The sequence below is a fragment of the Odocoileus virginianus genome, chromosome 29 (assembly GCF_023699985.2).
Source record: "Odocoileus virginianus isolate 20LAN1187 ecotype Illinois chromosome 29, Ovbor_1.2, whole genome shotgun sequence".
Lineage (NCBI taxonomy): Eukaryota > Metazoa > Chordata > Mammalia > Artiodactyla > Cervidae > Odocoileus > Odocoileus virginianus.
This window is the reverse complement of record NC_069702.1, coordinates 24467921-24484934: the sequence shown is the minus strand read 5'-3', so window position 1 is coordinate 24484934 and position 17014 is coordinate 24467921. Positions and strand designations below refer to the sequence as shown.

At 41.1% G+C, this 17014-nt stretch overlaps 1 protein-coding gene and 1 pseudogene across 3 annotated transcripts in view; one reads left to right on the top strand and one right to left on the bottom strand.

Moving 5' to 3' along the window:
* The window catches only part of SHROOM3 (shroom family member 3), a 318505-nt gene that overhangs the window by 152494 nt on the left and 148997 nt on the right, over positions 1-17014 (top strand). The window lies entirely within an intron of this gene.
* Positions 10907-13172, bottom strand: LOC139032041 (succinate--CoA ligase [ADP-forming] subunit beta, mitochondrial pseudogene; annotated as a pseudogene).

The following is a 17014-nucleotide window of genomic DNA, read 5'->3' as shown; positions in this document are numbered from 1 at the left end:
CCTGGCTTCACAGAATGCAGCATCTATGGGAGGATATGGATAGGAAAGTCTATTACAGGCACACTAGGATAAAGTTATCCTGGTAGCATAGGATAGGTGAACACTTCTTGGAAAAGGATAATTGTCTTGATTATCAGAATGGCAAACAGGAGGTAGGTAGAGAGATTTAGTAGGTAAAGGTGTTCTAAACAAAGGAAACCAAAAGGTGCTTGAAGAGACCCTTATGTCAAGGCTGCACTTGTGACCCACGAAAGGGATGGGCAGAGATAGGGTGGGAGCAGGGCTGACATCCCACCTGGGCTTTGCTCCCTGGAGAAGCTGCACCCCCTGGAGTTGGCAGGGACTTTGTCTAATTCGCACAAAGTGCCTTTTGGGCTGTCTGGATGTATTTGCTGTCTTTTGACTGAAGGACATACGTGAGAATCCTCATAAGTTTTAACAGGACCCTGAAGGTGATGGGAATCTAATGAGGAATTTAAAAGGCAGATCAGGGGAGATGAAATAATGTCATTTGCAGCAACATGGATGGACCTAGAGATGATCATAGTGAAGTTAGCAGAAAGATAAATATCATGTGATGTCACTTATGTGTGGAATCTAAGACAATGATGCAAATGAACTTATATACAAAATGGAAACAGACTGGCAGACCTAAAAAGCAAATTGATGCTTACCGAAGGGAAAAAGGCAGGAGGAGGGATAAATTGGGAATTTGGGATTAGCAGATACAAACTGCTGTATATAAAATAGATAAACAACAAGGACTGACTATATAGTACAGGGAACTGTATTCAATATCTTGTAATAATATACATTGGAAAGGAATATGAAAAAGAATATATGTATGTGTGTATATAACTGAAAATAACTATCATTTTTCTATATACCTGAAATATTGTAAGTCAACTATGTTTTAATTTTAAAAAAATGGTAGATTGGGGCAAAATCAGATTTGTGTTTGGGAGGGGCCATTCTGGCTACAGTTTGGAGTGTAGTTTTGAAGATGGCAAGTCTAGAGGAGTAGAAATTAGTGGGCAAGGACTGGTCCAGGTGAGAAATAGTGAAGGCCTGCACCAAGGCTATGGCAAGTAGAGGGGAGGAAGTGGCGGGATGGACATCTAGAAGGTAGAACAGGTAGATCTGGTGGCAGGCTGGCTCTCTGGATGACGGAGGAGGAGATGGTCAGAATCACTCCTAGCTTTTTAACTTCAACAGCTCAGCGGAAGGTTCTGGCTTCCCAGCAAAGACTGATAAACTCAAGAACTTTGACACAGTGTGTAGTAAGGTGTTAAGTGTTGAGTAACCATAAAAAGTTCCTTATAGGAGCCTATAGTTAAAGATTAAAAAGAGGGCTTTAAGAGTTGCTTTTGCGATTGAGGGAGAACATACTGGTCTTGAGCTGGGTCCCTTCAGAGAATGATCAGCTGGCATCAGAGGAAATGGTTCCTTCCGTTTCAAGTACAGCACAGCCTCCTGCAGTGGATGGTCAGTCTTTACATGATAACAATGCCCAGCTGCAGACAGCTAGTTCATCACTTTTTTTCTTTCAAGGGGCTTCCCTGGTGTCTCAGATGGAGAAGAATCTGCCTGCAGTGCAGGAGACCGGGGCTCAATCCCTGGGTTGGGAGGATGTCCTGGAGAAGGGAATGGCTACCCACTCCAGTATTCTTGCCTGGGGAATCCCATGGACAGAGGAGCCTGGTGGGCTACAGACCATGGGTTTGCAAAGAGTCAGACATGACTAAGCACACACACATTCTTTCTAAAGTCAATGATATAAACCTAGGGTATCTCAAACCCTTTCTCCATTCTTTCTATTTTTTTGTTTGTTTTATTTGGCTGCCCAGGTCTTAGTTATAGCATGTGGGATCTTTAGTTGTGTCATGCAAACGCTTAGTGGTGGCATATAGGACCTAGTGTCTTGACCAGGGATTGAACCCAGACCCCATGCATTGGGAGCCAAGAGTCTTAGCCACTGGAGCACCAGGCAAGTCCCTCCCCGTTCTTTTGGAGGAAGTATTTTTTGTTCTGTTCCTAAGAGTGGATGGGCAAGCAGGGTTCTTTCTGTCTCCCTGGGTTTGTCACCATGGGATAATAGCTCAGGCTTTGGAGTTAAATGGTCCTAAGTTTGAATACCAAGTCAATATTTTCTATCACACTGGGCAGGATACTTACCTTTATAAATCTCATCTGTAAAATGGGGGAAATATGACTCAACTCATAGAGCTGTTGTGAGGGTTAAGTGGTGATGAATATAAAGCCTGGCAGGCAGCACGCTGGTCACACGTGGTGGTAGAAGTGGCCGTTGTTGCTGCTGTCATCCTTGTTGTTAATGCCAGGGTTCAGACATTAAGAAAAGATACTATTTGCTTTTACAGACTTTGATTATTCCTTGGGCTAGCATCTGTTAGGTGGTGAATATATGCAACATTGCCTTCCTGATATTGGCCCAAGGAGAGGAAGGTGCGTGCTACGTGAATCAGAAGGAATGGTCCCAGACACCCCTGCTGCTTCCTGAGGTGTCTTGGGAGATGAGGGTGACCACGCTGGGGATAGAGAAGCATACCCTTAGTCTATAGGAACCACTGGGAAGAAGGCCAAACACTGTGGTACTCTTGGTTTTCACATGACTGAGATGTTTTTCTAGGATACAATCAACCAGTGAAGCTACCTTTGATATTTTACATTTATTAAATCAATGAAGAATATTTCCTACTAAGCCTGTGGTTTTCTCATCCAGTTGCACCCAAAGAAGGTATGCTTCATTTTCCTTATCAAGAAACGGTCTTGATAAGATAGTGATTGTAACTCTGGTCATTGCTCGGGAATGTTCCTGATGGTCATGCCAGTTTTCATTGCCCATAGGTGTGATATTTTTATAAATGCCTGTATGCTATGCTTTCACAAATTAAAAATGTTTCATGCTGCCCTGTAACTGAAAACAAACAACTAGTGTGCTTCTGTCTCTCACCTGTAAAAAGGGGAGTGGTGAGAATTCAGGAGTTAACATTGTTACCGTGCCTGGGATGAGAAATACACATTTAGGTGTGAGCTCTTATTGGGCTTCCCTTGTGGCTCAGCTGGTAAAGAATCCACCTGCAATGCAGGAGACCTGCGTTCGATCCCTGGGTTGGGAAGATCTCCTGGAGAAGGGAAAGGCTACCCACTCCAGTATTCTGGCCTTGAGAATTCCATGGACTATACAGTCCATGGGGTTGCAAAGAGTTGGACATGACTAAATGACTTTCACTTCACTTCACTTATTGTTCTTGGGCCTTTCCAGGTGGCACTAGTGGTAAAGAACCCGGCTGCCAACCCAGGAGACTAAAAGATGCCGCTTCAATCCCTGGGTTGGGAAGATCCCCTGGAGGAGGGCATGGCAACCCACTCCAGTATTCTTGCCTGGAGAATCCCACAGACAGAGGAGCCTGGCGGGCTACAGTCCATGGGGTCGCAAAGAGTTGGACACGACTTAGGCAACTTAGCACACCCATACCTTATTCTCCTTGATTGTCACTGAATCCCTGTTAAGTAACCATGAGAATCAGAGACCAGGAAAAGTGGAAAGTCTGTCTTTTGTACTACTCTGAAATCTATTATGCCTTTGAAAAAGATAGGAAAAAGCTTTTTTAAAAACTACTTTTGTTTATTACTTTATTTATTAAATTTATTCATTCTCTTTTTGGCCACACAGCATGTGGGACTCTAGTTCCCTGACCAGGGATTAAACCCACACCCCCTGAAGTGGAAATGCAGAGTCTTAACCACTGGACCTCCGGGGAAGTCCAAGAGAAGTTTTTAAAATGTTTAAAATGAACCGTCCATAATTTGTTTGCTATGACAGAGAAGGAAGAGAATTCAGTGATAGTCACAAATTTAGCGATTCTCTCCTGGAGGCGGTTGCATGCCCACCCCGCCAACCCCACCCCCAAAAGCACCCAATCTGGACATTTAACAAGGTCTGGAGGTAGTTTTGGTTGTCACGGTGGGGAGGTTGTGCTGCTGGCTCTAGTGGAGAGAGGTCAGGTCCTACAGTGCCCAGAATAGCCCCCACGACACAGAACTATCTGGCCTATGTGACACAAGTTGAGAAATCCTGAGTTAAATAATGCTGTTAGGAATATCAGGTGATTATTATCCAATACTGGACTGTCTCTCAGGGAGAAATTTGCCTTCCAATTGCTTTCTGAGAACTGAAATTATTTTCCGTTGCCTATGTAGCGAAACAACTGCTAATCCTTTCAATAGGTTTAGTCTGGGCTGTCTTTTTTCTGCACAACTCTCAAATTATCAGGCACCTCAGTCCAAAAGATCGTCAGGCCAGTGGCTTGGAAGATTGTGGGTGGAAAAAAAGCAACCACTGGATTGACTATGTGCTCATTTTTCAACTGAGGTTTAGCCCTCTGTGGACACACAGCTGTTCTGTGGTGATAAGGGAAGGAGCCGAAGAGGGAGGCTGGGTGAACAAGTGCCGTCACGTTTCAACACTCTTCTTCAAGGAGAGGGAAGGTTGGCATCTCCAACTCTTGCCAAGTGTGGAGCCATCCAGGAGTAATCATAGAGCTTTCCTTTTATTCCTTCCTCTCTGTTTTCTTTGATTATCTTAATTTCACAAACTATTTTATCTATTTTGTAATAGTTTTATTTGTTTCTTTTCGGCTGAGCTTGGTCTTCCCTGCTGTGTGGGCTTTTTTCTAGTAGCAGCAAATGGGGGCTACTCTCTAGTTGGTATATCCAGGCTTCTCATTGCGGTGGCTTGAGAGGGCTGGCTCCAGGGCGCCCCGAACCCCAGGGCTCAAAGGTGAGAGGGCTTCAGTAGCTGTGGCTCACGGGCTTAGCTGCTCCTCGACACATGGGATCTTCCCAGATCAGGGATCGAACCTGTGTTTCCTGATTTGGCAGGTAGATCCCTTACCACTGAACCACCAGGGAAGCCCATTATTTCACAAACTATTGATTGAGTACTTTCCAATTCAACTCCTGAGATAAGTGCTGCTCAAGATACAAAAAGTCCTCAGTGAGTCTAAGATTAACTCAAAGAAAATTAAAAAGTGCTATAGGAATCATATCATCTCAAAAAGAAAAGGTTGGACAAAGGGCTTTCCCTGCCATATTTTATTCATTTCTAAATTGCAAGATATAAAGTTAATCCACATTTTGCTATGCATTTAACTATGTTTATTGAAGGCTATAAAGTTATATAAATTCATGATAAATGACTGCCACAGCCCTGTGTCAGCTTTCCTGCTCTTGTTCTCTGTCAAAAATTTTTGCTTTGTCTTTGAAAGATTACCTACTAGTATGTAGGCTTCCTAGTGGCAGTAAATTGGTAAATAGTAAGCAGAAGTAAATTTAATTATAATAAATAAACTCAACCAATGATACAAAATGGTCTTTAAGTTGAATCCCTCTTGGTGAGGCTGCAGGAAAGCAAATTACTTTTCATGGTGATGAATGTTAGCACATCTTCAGTTATGTCAGTGGAACTCATTGCGCAAGTGTGATATGCGTTTGGAGAGAAGACTCTTAGAAAAGATTTTTATTTATTTACTTATTTGACTGGGTATTAGTTGTGGCATGTGGGATCTGATTCCCGAAGCAGGGCTCCAACCCAGGCTCCCTGCATTGGGAGCTCTGAGTCTTTACCCACTGGACCACCAGGGATGTCCCTGGAGAGGACTTAGCCAGACTGGCTGGATTCAAATCCTGGCTCTGTCTCTGGCTCTGTGTGATTCTCGAACTTTCGACAGATCACTTCTCTTCCAGCACCTCAGTTTCCTGATCTTCACGATGAGGATGATAGTTTTTTCCTCAGAGGGTGATGGTGAGGATTAGATGTGCCAATGCATGTCACTAGCACAAAGCAAGTGCTTGATAAATGGTAGGGTTGTTTTTTTTTTTCCTGAACTTTTTGTATTGGCAGGTAGCCGATTGAGACTGATGGATTGGAGCCACTGCAGCTTGCGTTAATCTAATGTGGTGGGAAAGTGCCTAATCTTGATCACCTCATGTTCCTTGAGACAGTCATCTTTTAAAGACACATATTTTGTAATTATCAGGACAGAGCTTTATTGATGTATCACCGAATCCTCTGGTTTTCTATGCAGTATGACCATGTGAAATGCTGGAATAAGATCAGCAAATTGGATTCCCAGGCCTCTGATGCATCCTGATCTTCAGGCAACGTGGGACACACATTAGAATTTGAGTTTCCAGTTGCCTTGAAAGAGGATGCTTTCAACAATTTTAGCTGGTGCAATACTTGCAGATGACAGTGCTCTAAGGGGTGTTGGTATCAAATATATTCTGGTTCTATTTGTGCCAAGTTCCTGACATGTTATATCTATTGTCCCTAAAGCAGGATAGGATCAAAATGCTGTGCATAAACAAGTGAAGATGAGTTCACCACTTTGGTGGATTTTTTTTGGCTTCATAAATTTTATTACCAGTGTGCAACAGATTCCTTCCCTCCCCAAAATGAATCACGTGCTTCCCCGGAGAGATCTGGGAGAGTTTCCCACCATCCCCAGGAAAGAAGTGAGAAAGGCAGGTGCTGGGGACAGGGAAGGCTCCGTAGTTCCTCAGCCTACTTTTCCTTCCCCTCTCAACAGAGGACTTTGGTTTCTCCATTTATTTCCTAGAAACAGATCTCATTTGCCCTCCTACGTAAAGACACATGATTGCTCTAGAGCCTGACTATGTCATTTTGGTACGTACTTCCTTATTAGTGAAATATCTACATTGCCTGTGTGTTATTCCAATAAACAGAGACACTTGATCAAAATGACCTCTCAAAAGTCTAAATTTTCTTCTTAAAATGTTAAAATAAGAATGATTCATCTAAGGAATGACTTGGACATATTAGTAGTCATTATTTTTCAAGGATTAATGTTAGTAATTGTTGGACAGTCTCTGAAACAAGAAATCATAACTACCTAAAAGTAATAGTGGGAAGGGAGATGAATAGAATGTAGAAACACTAAAATTGTAAGTTTTATAAGACATAAGTGATATTATATTCAAAATAAAAGATCTGAGAATTCTGTTCTATTTGCTCTAGATTGAATTTCAAATTAATGACTAAATACTTCAAATGTAAAGATATGGATTTACACATCTATAAATTTAAAATATGAACTAGTTGACATCTCAGGTACATTTTGTCTCTAAAAATGTCAAAATCAATGTAATGTGGCTTTGGAGTTGAATTCCCCAAGGGCAAAGTATATACACATTTGATTCAGTGTTCAACAAAGCTTTGCCAATAAACATTAAACTGATTTTGATTTAAGTACCCTCTTCTGCGACTGAAACATGGGCTGTAAAAGTCATGTCCCCATGGTGATAAGAGCATCAGTATGAGGGAATGTGTGAAAGGATTGCTGTAGGAAGCTGGCATGGCTCTGTTTCATGCTGATTTCAGCAGTGTGGGTGCTGCTGTGGAGGTGATGGTCTGCGTGGCATTCTCAGAGTAAACCTTAATTAAAAGCGTGAATGGAGCGATGGAGAGCTGAGATTTACCCCGAAAACAACAATGTGTCAGTGACATTCAGCTCAGAAAAGGGGTTTTTGAAGCCCTATTTTATTGCCTGATGGTGGGAGAGAATAATTCTCCTTATCCAGTATTCTTGGGCTTCCTTTGTGACTCAGCTGGTAAAGAATCCGCCTGCAATGCAGGAAACCTGGGTTCGTTCCCTGGGTTGGGAAGATCCCCTGGAGAAGGGAAAGGCTGCCCACCTCAGTATTCTGGCCTGGAGAATACTGTCCATGGGGTTGCAAAGAGTTGGACACGACCGAGCGACTTTCACTTTATAGAAATTCTAAGAAGACTTTGAAAAATAATGAACACCATAAATTAGATTTGAATTTGATCAGAATCATAGCCTCAAATTCTGTATCTCATTAACTATGAGGCTACCCTGGCAACTCAGCGGTAAAGAATCCACCTGCCAATGCAGGAGACCTGGGTTCGATTCCCTGGGTTGGGAAGATCCCCTGGAGGAGAAAAGGTCAACCCACACTAGTATTCTTGCCGGGAAAATCCCCTGGACAGAGGAGCCTGCTGGGCTGCAGTCCATGGGGTCTCAAAAAGTCAGACACGCCTGAGCAAATGAGCAGAGCATCCCATTAAACTATTAGTTTATGTTGACAGAAAGCTAGTACGTGTAACACATCTCTGTAACTTGGTTAAGCAGAAATGATAACAATCTGATTTAAGATATAAGTAGAAAAAGGAAGAAATGATCAGGAAATGGTCAAATAGAACTGCCCACATGGCTGAGGCATTGTACAACTCAGCCAAGTAACACCAGTGAGAAAGTCTAATGGAATTACTGAAGAAGGGAACAATTTGTTTTTAGTGGCATAAATCCCAGAGCATAGAAAAAAATAAGGAAAGCACATAGGCTTTTAAATAAATGGGAAATCCTTGTTTTCTGAAGAGTATCTTTAAAGACTGTGCTGTGCCTAGTCACACAGTTGTGTCCAACTCTTTGCCACCCCATGGACTGTAGCCCGCTAAGCTCTTTTGCCTTGGGAATTCTCCTGGCAAGAGTACTGGAGTGGGTTGCCGTTTCCTCTTCCAGGGGATCTTCCCGACCCAGTGATGGAACTTAGGTCTCCCACATTGCAGGCAGATTCTTTACCATCTGAGCCACCAGGGAAACCCATCTTTAAAGACATTCAGTGGAAATTCTAATAGCTCCAGTTAAATTTCTTTCTAATAAATAACAGTTTAGATGCAGACTCATTCTTTATCATTTCAGACTTCCAAGAATTTCTCAAAAGGACCATACTATATATTTTAAATAAGCAAGTAATTTAAAAATTAAATTTATTCATTTTGTCCTGTGTTGGGTCTTTGTTGCTACACCCAGGCTTTCTCTAGTTGCAGTGAGAGGATTTCTTATTGCGGTGGCTTCTCTTTTTTCAGAGCACAGGCTCTTGGGCTCGAGGGCTTCAATAGTTGTGGTGCATGGGCTTAGTTGCTCTGCATGTGGAATCTTCCTGGACCAGGGATCAAACCCATGTCACCTGCAGGCAGATTGGCAGGTGGAGTCTTAACCACTGGACCACCAAGGAAGTCCCAAATATTTTTAAGCATTTAAGTAGAAAGCATTTTCTACTGACTGCTGCTTACCAGTGTGGTGCAAGATAACTGCTCTGAATCTTCATATCTGTAAAACTTTGCCTGCAGAGTTACCCACATTATTAATTAAATATGTATGCATTAAATTAAATACATAGTATTGGACTGGGTAGCTGGCAAGAGTCCGATAAATCCAGGAAGTGGTTTTGGAATGTTGATCTCTACCCAGAGTCTGACAGACTCTGACACAGTGTGAGTATATTTTACCAAATCAGTTTATTGAGTCTCAGTATCAGAAGCTGCAAGAATTGGGGAAACACTCTTTGTGCATGTGTGTTTTGAAATCTACTCATAAATATAAAAACGTCTCGGGAGAAACAAAGGATGCCACTCAGATATAAATAATTTCTCTTCATTTCCTCCAAGTTTTCTTGACTAAAAAACATCAGTTGCAACATCTCATCATAATCTTGTCCATTTCTGTCTTACGGAATTAAAACTTGATATAAGACATGTTTTGTAGTTTCTCTGAGTCTAGGAGATGAACAGGCTAAACTGGAAATAAACAAAGCCGGGAATCTTGAGCAAGAAAGCAGAGACCTATTCACTCCCACTGCCTGAAGAATTTATGACCTGTAAGTTGTCCTCTAATGAGCGCAGAATGAGAGCATTGCATCTTCTCTTAATTAGTTTGACAGATATTCATTTAAATTTGAAAAGATTCTCAGGCTTGGGATAGCAAAGGAAGGTTCTGAATTCCCTTTGCATCTTAATTCTGTTTTTGTTGTGCTGGCTCTGGGGAATGTCAACATCTGAAGACGAATAAAGCCCCCATCTTCATCCGAGGACCCCCACATTTTCTCTTTAGAAATGCCTGCAAACCACCACACTTTTGCTTTGCAGCTGTGGAGTCTAACACAAAGCACCAAGTTTTGCAAGAATATGTTGGGCTTGGTGTCTATGAGGGGTGGATTTTTTTTTCTCTCATGCTTAATAAGGGATAGAATTTCAAGGCTGGCCTTAAATAACCAGCTTTACATCAGAATAGGTCACTGGTCTGGGTGTAAGTAATGACATGAAGTACACACCAAAGTTGATTAATTCACTAAACTATGAATTGTTTTTACTCTCAATACTTAGAGTTAAAGCAGGAATAGAAGGAACATACCTCAACATAATAAAAGCTATATATGACAAACCCACAGCAAGCATCACCCTCAATGGTGAAAAATTGAAAGCATTTCCCCTGAAATCAGGAACAAGACAAGGGTGCCCACTCTCACCACTACTATTTAACATAGTTTTGGAAGTGTTGGCCACAGCAATCAGGGCAGAAAAAGAAGTAAAAGGAATCCAGATAGGAAAAGAAGAAGTGAAACTCTCTCTGTTTGCAGATGACATGATCCTCTACATAGAAAACCCTAAAGACTCTACCAGAAAATTACTAGAGCTAATCAACGAATACAGTAAAGTTGCAGGATATAAAATTAACAGACAGAAATCTCTTGCATTCCTATACACTAACAATGAGAAAACAGAAAGAGAAATTAAGGAAACGATACCATTCACCATTGCAACAAAAAGAATAAAATACTTGGGAGTATATCTACCTAAAGAAACAAAAGACCTATACATAGAAAACTATAAAACACTGATGAAAGAAATCAAAGAGGACACAAACAGATGGAGAAATATACCATGTTCATGGATTGGAAGAATCAATGTTGTCAAAATGGCTGTACTACCCAAAGCAATCTATAGATTCAATGCAATCCCTATCAAACTACCAACGGTATTTTTTTTTTTTTTCAAGTGAAATATCTTTAGATCGCTTTATTATATGCAAATATCATGCCTAGTAAACAATCTACAAATCAGTTCCTCAGAGGTATTTAGTGCAACGATAAACACATCACTTTTTACTGTGTTTACTTAAAAAGGAAAAAAAAATTAATCCAAATCACATTGGGAGATCTTTATTAATTTAAATTGACATTGTTAATTTTGTCTGCCAAGTCCTTAGTAAATATACCCTTATTTGATACAAACTTACAGGCTCTCAAACAGGATCATCATGACAACTAGAAGTTATCAAGAGTATTGTAATGATTAAAATAATGTTCAAATAATTCACAAGTTACTTCACCGAAATACTTAAAATATTCTGGGGAGTGCTTGAAAGATCTGCTTATAAATAGTGACTGATATACTTAGTTAAGTATTTGGTGCTGAAGATAAACACTTCTTATATAAAACATTGTTTTAATACATTGCTCTACTGATGAAACTAGTTTATGAGATATAATACATTTCTAACACTAAAGAATAAAGCTTTATCTTCATATTTATTTTATTCATAAGACTCTTATCAATGAAGAATATTGTACCCAACAATAATAAACTGGCATACTGCAATAATAAACTGGCATATTCTGTAAAAGTGAAAAAGAAAGCTGCAACAGAACAAACTAGATAACTGCCTTACACATTCTTTATACAAACAGCCCCTTTCGAACAGAAATAAACGCAGACCAAACGCTTTTAGTTTTTATGCCTAGGTGGTAATTACAAAGCTTCACACGCTGAAGAGAAAAGGAACAATAGTAATACAGAACACAGTATTTTTAACAATTATAACACATTTAACATCCTCAGTCAACCACTGGATTCTCAGATCAGATTGGCAACTGAAATTTCACATCCACCTGGGCTTGCTTGGCTAAGGTCACTATCTCAGAAAGCTTCACAACCATTTTAGCAGCTTCGTCCAAGTCATCACAAGCAAGAATTTTAAGTCCACTGTCTGCTATCAGTGCCTTAGCATCATCAACTCGTGTACCTTGTAACCGTACCACAATAGGTATTTTAATTTCCAAATCCTTTACTGCCATGACTATACCCTGTGCAATAACGTCACACCGCATGATTCCTCCAAAAATGTTGACCAAAATAGACAGTACCTTTTTATCTGAAGTGATAAGTTTAAACGCTTCTGTTACTTGATGGACTGTGGCACCACCACCAACATCAAGAAAGTTGGCTGGAGTCCCTCCATGAAGTTTTATTATATCCATTGTAGCCATAGCCAAACCAGCACCGTTCACTAGACAGCCTATATTTCCATCAAGGCCAATGTAGTTGAGATCTGCCTTAGCTGCATCTTTGTCCCTTTCATCTTCCTGGGTCCAGTCCTGCAGGTCAAAGATTTTCTTCTGACGATAAGCTGAATTAGAATCAAAATTGATCTTTGCATCCATACACAGCACAGCTCCATCTGAATCCTCTACCATTGGATTTATTTCTACCATGGTTGCATCATATTTCAGAAAAAGGTCATAAAGTTTGATCGTGTTTTCTGCTGCAGAATCCACAATACTGGCTGGAAATCCCATCTTCTGTGCAAGCCGGACAGCTTGTTCCTTTTTGATGCCTTCTACAATATCAATAGGCTCTTTAACTATGGCCTCGGGAGTCTCAGCAGCAACGTCTTCAATATTGACACCACCGTGAGAACTTCCTATTAATACAGGACCTTGAAATGACCTTTCCATTGTGATTGCAAAGTAGTATTCTCTCCTGGGATATCTTCGTTCACAAACCAATACTTGATTGCATATCCTGCCCTTTTCTCCTGTTTGCTTGGTAAACAACTTTTTCCCAATCATTTGTGAGGAAACAGCTTTTGCTTCTTCTGGAGAGAAAACTATCTTCACTCCCCCTTTGAGGCCACTTTCAAATGTTCCTTTTCCTCTGCCACCAGCCAAAACTTGCGCCTTTATCACAACATCTTTTGAACCTAATTTTTTGGCGATTGCATAAGCTTCATCTGGTGACTTAGCCACGTGTCCTTTGGGAATGGAGACGCCAGCTTCCTGCAACAATTCCATACTCAGGTATTCATGCAGAGAGAGATTCCTTTGCTGTTGATGCTGTATTTGGACTCCATGGTTGTTAAACAATCCGGAGCTTCCCAGGACCTGGGCTGCGGCCGGCAGCGCCGTCCGGGGTCGGTGGTTCCTCAGCGTGGCGGCAGCCAAGAGCCGGCTGTAGAACACGGAGGCCGCCATTTCTCAGCCCGACCAAGTCCCCTACCAACGGTATTTTTCACAGAACTAGAACAAATAATTTCACAATTTGTATGGAAATACAAAAAACCTCGAATAGCCAAAGTAACCTTGAGAAAGAAGAATGGAACTGGAGGAATCAACCTGCCTGACTTCAGACTATACTACAAAGCCACAGTCATCAAGACAGTATGGTACTGGCACAAAGACAGAAATATAGATCAATGGAACAGAATAGAAAGCCCAGAGATAAATCCACGAACCTATGGTCACCTTATCTTTGACAAAGCAGGCAAGGATATACAATGGAAAAAAGACAACCTCTTTAACAAGTGGTGCTGGGAAAACTGGTCAACCACCTGTAAAAGAATGAAACTAGAACACTTTCTAACACCATACACAAAAATAAACTCAAAATGGATTAAAGATCTAAATGTAAGACCAGAAACTATAAAACTCCTAGAGGAGAACATAGGCAAAACACTCTCCGACATAAATCACAGCAGGATCCTCTATGACCCACATCCCAGAATATTAGAAATAAAAACAAAAATAAGCAAATGGGACCTAATGAAACTTAAAAGCTTTTGCACAACAAAGGAAACTATAAGCAAGGTGAAAAGACAGCCCTCAGATTGGGAGAAAATAACAGCAAATGAAGCAACAGACAAAGGATTAATCTCAAAAATATGCAAGCAACTCCTCCAGCTCAACTCCAGAAAAATAAATGACCCAATCAAAAAATGGGCCAAAGAACTAAACAGACATTTCTCCAAGGAAGACATACAGATGGCTAACAAACACATGAAAAGATGCTCAACATCACTCATTATCAGAGAAATGCAAATCAAAACCACAATGAGGTACCATTACAAGCCAGTCAGGATGGCTGCTATCCAAAAGTCTACAAGCAATAAATGCTGGAGAGGGTGTGGAGAAAAGGGAACCCTCTTACACTGTTGGTGGGAATGCAAATTAGTACAGCCGCTATGGAAAACAGTGTGGAGATTTCTTAAAAAGCTGGAAATAGAGCTGCCATATGACCCAGCAATCCCACTTCTGGGCATACACACCGAGGAAACCAGATCTGAAAGAGACACGTGCACCCCAATGTTCATCACAGCACTGTTTATAATAGCCAGGACATGGAAGCAACCTAGTTACCCATCAGCAGACAAATGGATGAGGAAGCTGTGGTACATATACACCATGGAATATTACTCAGCCATTAAAAAGAATTCATTTGAATCAGTTCTAATGAGATGGATGAAACTGGAGCCCATTATACAGAGTGAAGTAAGCCAGAAAGATAAAGACCATTACAGTATACTAACACATATATATGGACTTTAGAAAGATGGTAACGATAACCCTATATGCAAAACAGAAAAAGAGACTCAGATGTATAGAACAGACTTGTGGACTGTGTGGGAGAAGGCGAGGGTGGGATGTTTCAAGAGAACAGCATTGAAACATGTATATTATCAAGGGTGAAACAGATCACCAGCCCAGGTTGGATGCATGAGACAAGTGCTCGGGCCTGGTGCACTGGGAAGACCCAGAGGGATCGGGTGGAGAGGGAGGTGGGAGGGGGGACCGGGATGGGGAATACATGTAAATCCATGGCTGATTCATTTCAATGTATGACAAAAACCACTGCAATGTTGTGAAGTGGTTAGCCTCCAACTAATAAAAATAAATGGAAAAAAAAAAATACTTAGAGTTGTCATGGATATAAGGTTGCCACCAGCCCTTGGTTATCCATGGAAGTGAGTAATCAGGAGTCCATATATTCCCTCTCTCTATATGTTATTTATTAATATAGATATTCCCTTTTATATATATTAATAAATACACATATTATACATATAGATACTCCCTTTTGGGCCTCCCTGATGGTTCAGATGGTAAAGAATCCTCCTGCAATGCAGGAGACCAGGGTTCAGTCCCTAAGTCAGGAAGATCCCCTGGAGGAGGGAATGGCAACCCACTCCAGTATTCTTGCCTGGAGAATCCCATGGACAGAGGAGACTGGTGGGCTACATACAATCCGTAGGGTTGCTAAAAGTTGGACATGACTGAGTGACTAACCCTTAAACTGATATGGCCTTTTAAGCAATAGTAATGTGAACCTTTATCAGGGGTGTCTCTCTTTATCATGCTTTATCTCTGTCTGCTCACTGAGTCGTGTCCAGTCAAAGAGGTCTCAGGGACAGAAACCCACCACCCCAGCAGACCTGGCCAGGCACTCGGGTGCCTCTTCCCCCTATACACAAAGAAAGGCCCCTCTGAACTAGTGGTGATCCTGGCTGAAGGCTGCAATCAGGGAACTGTCTAAACACAGACAGCTTTGGGAGAAAGGCACAACACTTGCCTAATCTACCAAAGCCAAACATCTGGCTCTTGAGGGAGTTCATTCATCAGGTCTGTCTGGTCTAGCCATACTAGACCCCGGTGTCCCACCCCCATCTCCCACCGCTACTATTTTCCTCCTTCCTGTAAAACAGATTCCTTTTGCTTTATCAGTTCATCTTAATGAAGCCTGAACATAACATCCAAGGAAAGATGTCCAGAAATTTAGTCCTGACTTAAGCAAAGAGAGATAGAACTTGCAAAGCATTACCGGTCCCCTCAAGTCCATTGTCCTGGTCATTAGAATATATTCTCTGGTGAACCTGATTTGACTTACTGTGGCAGAGATGGGTGCAGCATGATGCTAGGTCGGGAGGACTGGGTGATGGTCCCTGCTTTCCCACTTGTTGGAATAACCTTGAGCAAGTTTTACCTCTTTGAGTATCCATTTCATCTTCTGTAAACAAAAACGATAATGTGATGTTTAGGTAAGGTTGTGAAATGTTTCACAATATTGCCTTGAAGCAGTAACTCCCAAAGTATAGGCCCCTGGATTGTCAGTGTTACCGGGGAACTTGTTAGAGATGCAGGTTCTCAGATCTCAAATAAAAAACTCAGGGATGTGAGAGAAAATATTTATAAATTATGTATCTGATAAGGGGTTAATATCCAGAATATATCATATATGGATATACCTCATATATATATATATATATATATATATATGATATATGGATATACATCATATGGACATATGTAGCTATTAACCAGAATATATATATATATATATATATATATATATATATATAAAACTCCCAGAACTCAACAGCATATCTGACTCTTTGCGACCCTATGGACTGTAGCCCACCAGGCTCCTCTGTCCATGGGATTCTCCAGGCAAGAGTACTGGAGTGGGTTGCCATTTCCTTCTGCAGGGTATCTTCCCGACCCAGGGATTGAACCTGGGTTTCCCGCATCACAGGCAGATGCTTTACCCTCTGAGCCACCAGGGAAGCCATATACAATATATGGATATACATCATATGGACATATGTGGCTATTAACCAGAATACACACACACACACACACACACACATACACACACACACACACACATATATAAAACTCCCAGAACTCAACAGCAAAAGAATCTGATTTTTTTTAAAGAGCAAAAGACTTGAAAAGACTTCTCCAAAGATGAAATCCAAATGGTCAGTAAACACATGAAAATATGCTCAACATCACTAATTTGTTGCTGCTGCTGCTAAGTTGCTTCAGTCGTATCCGACTCTGTGTGACCCCAGGGAAATGCAAATCAAAGCCACGATGAGATACCACCTCACACCCATTAGGATGGCTGCTATCAAAAAAGCAAAATAAGAGGACCCTGTGCACTGTTGGTGAAATTGCAAAATGGTACAGCTGCTAAGGAAAACAGTATGGTAGTTCCTTTAAAAAGTAAATACAGGATTATCATGTTGCTGTTGTTCAGTCGCTAAGTTGTGTCCTA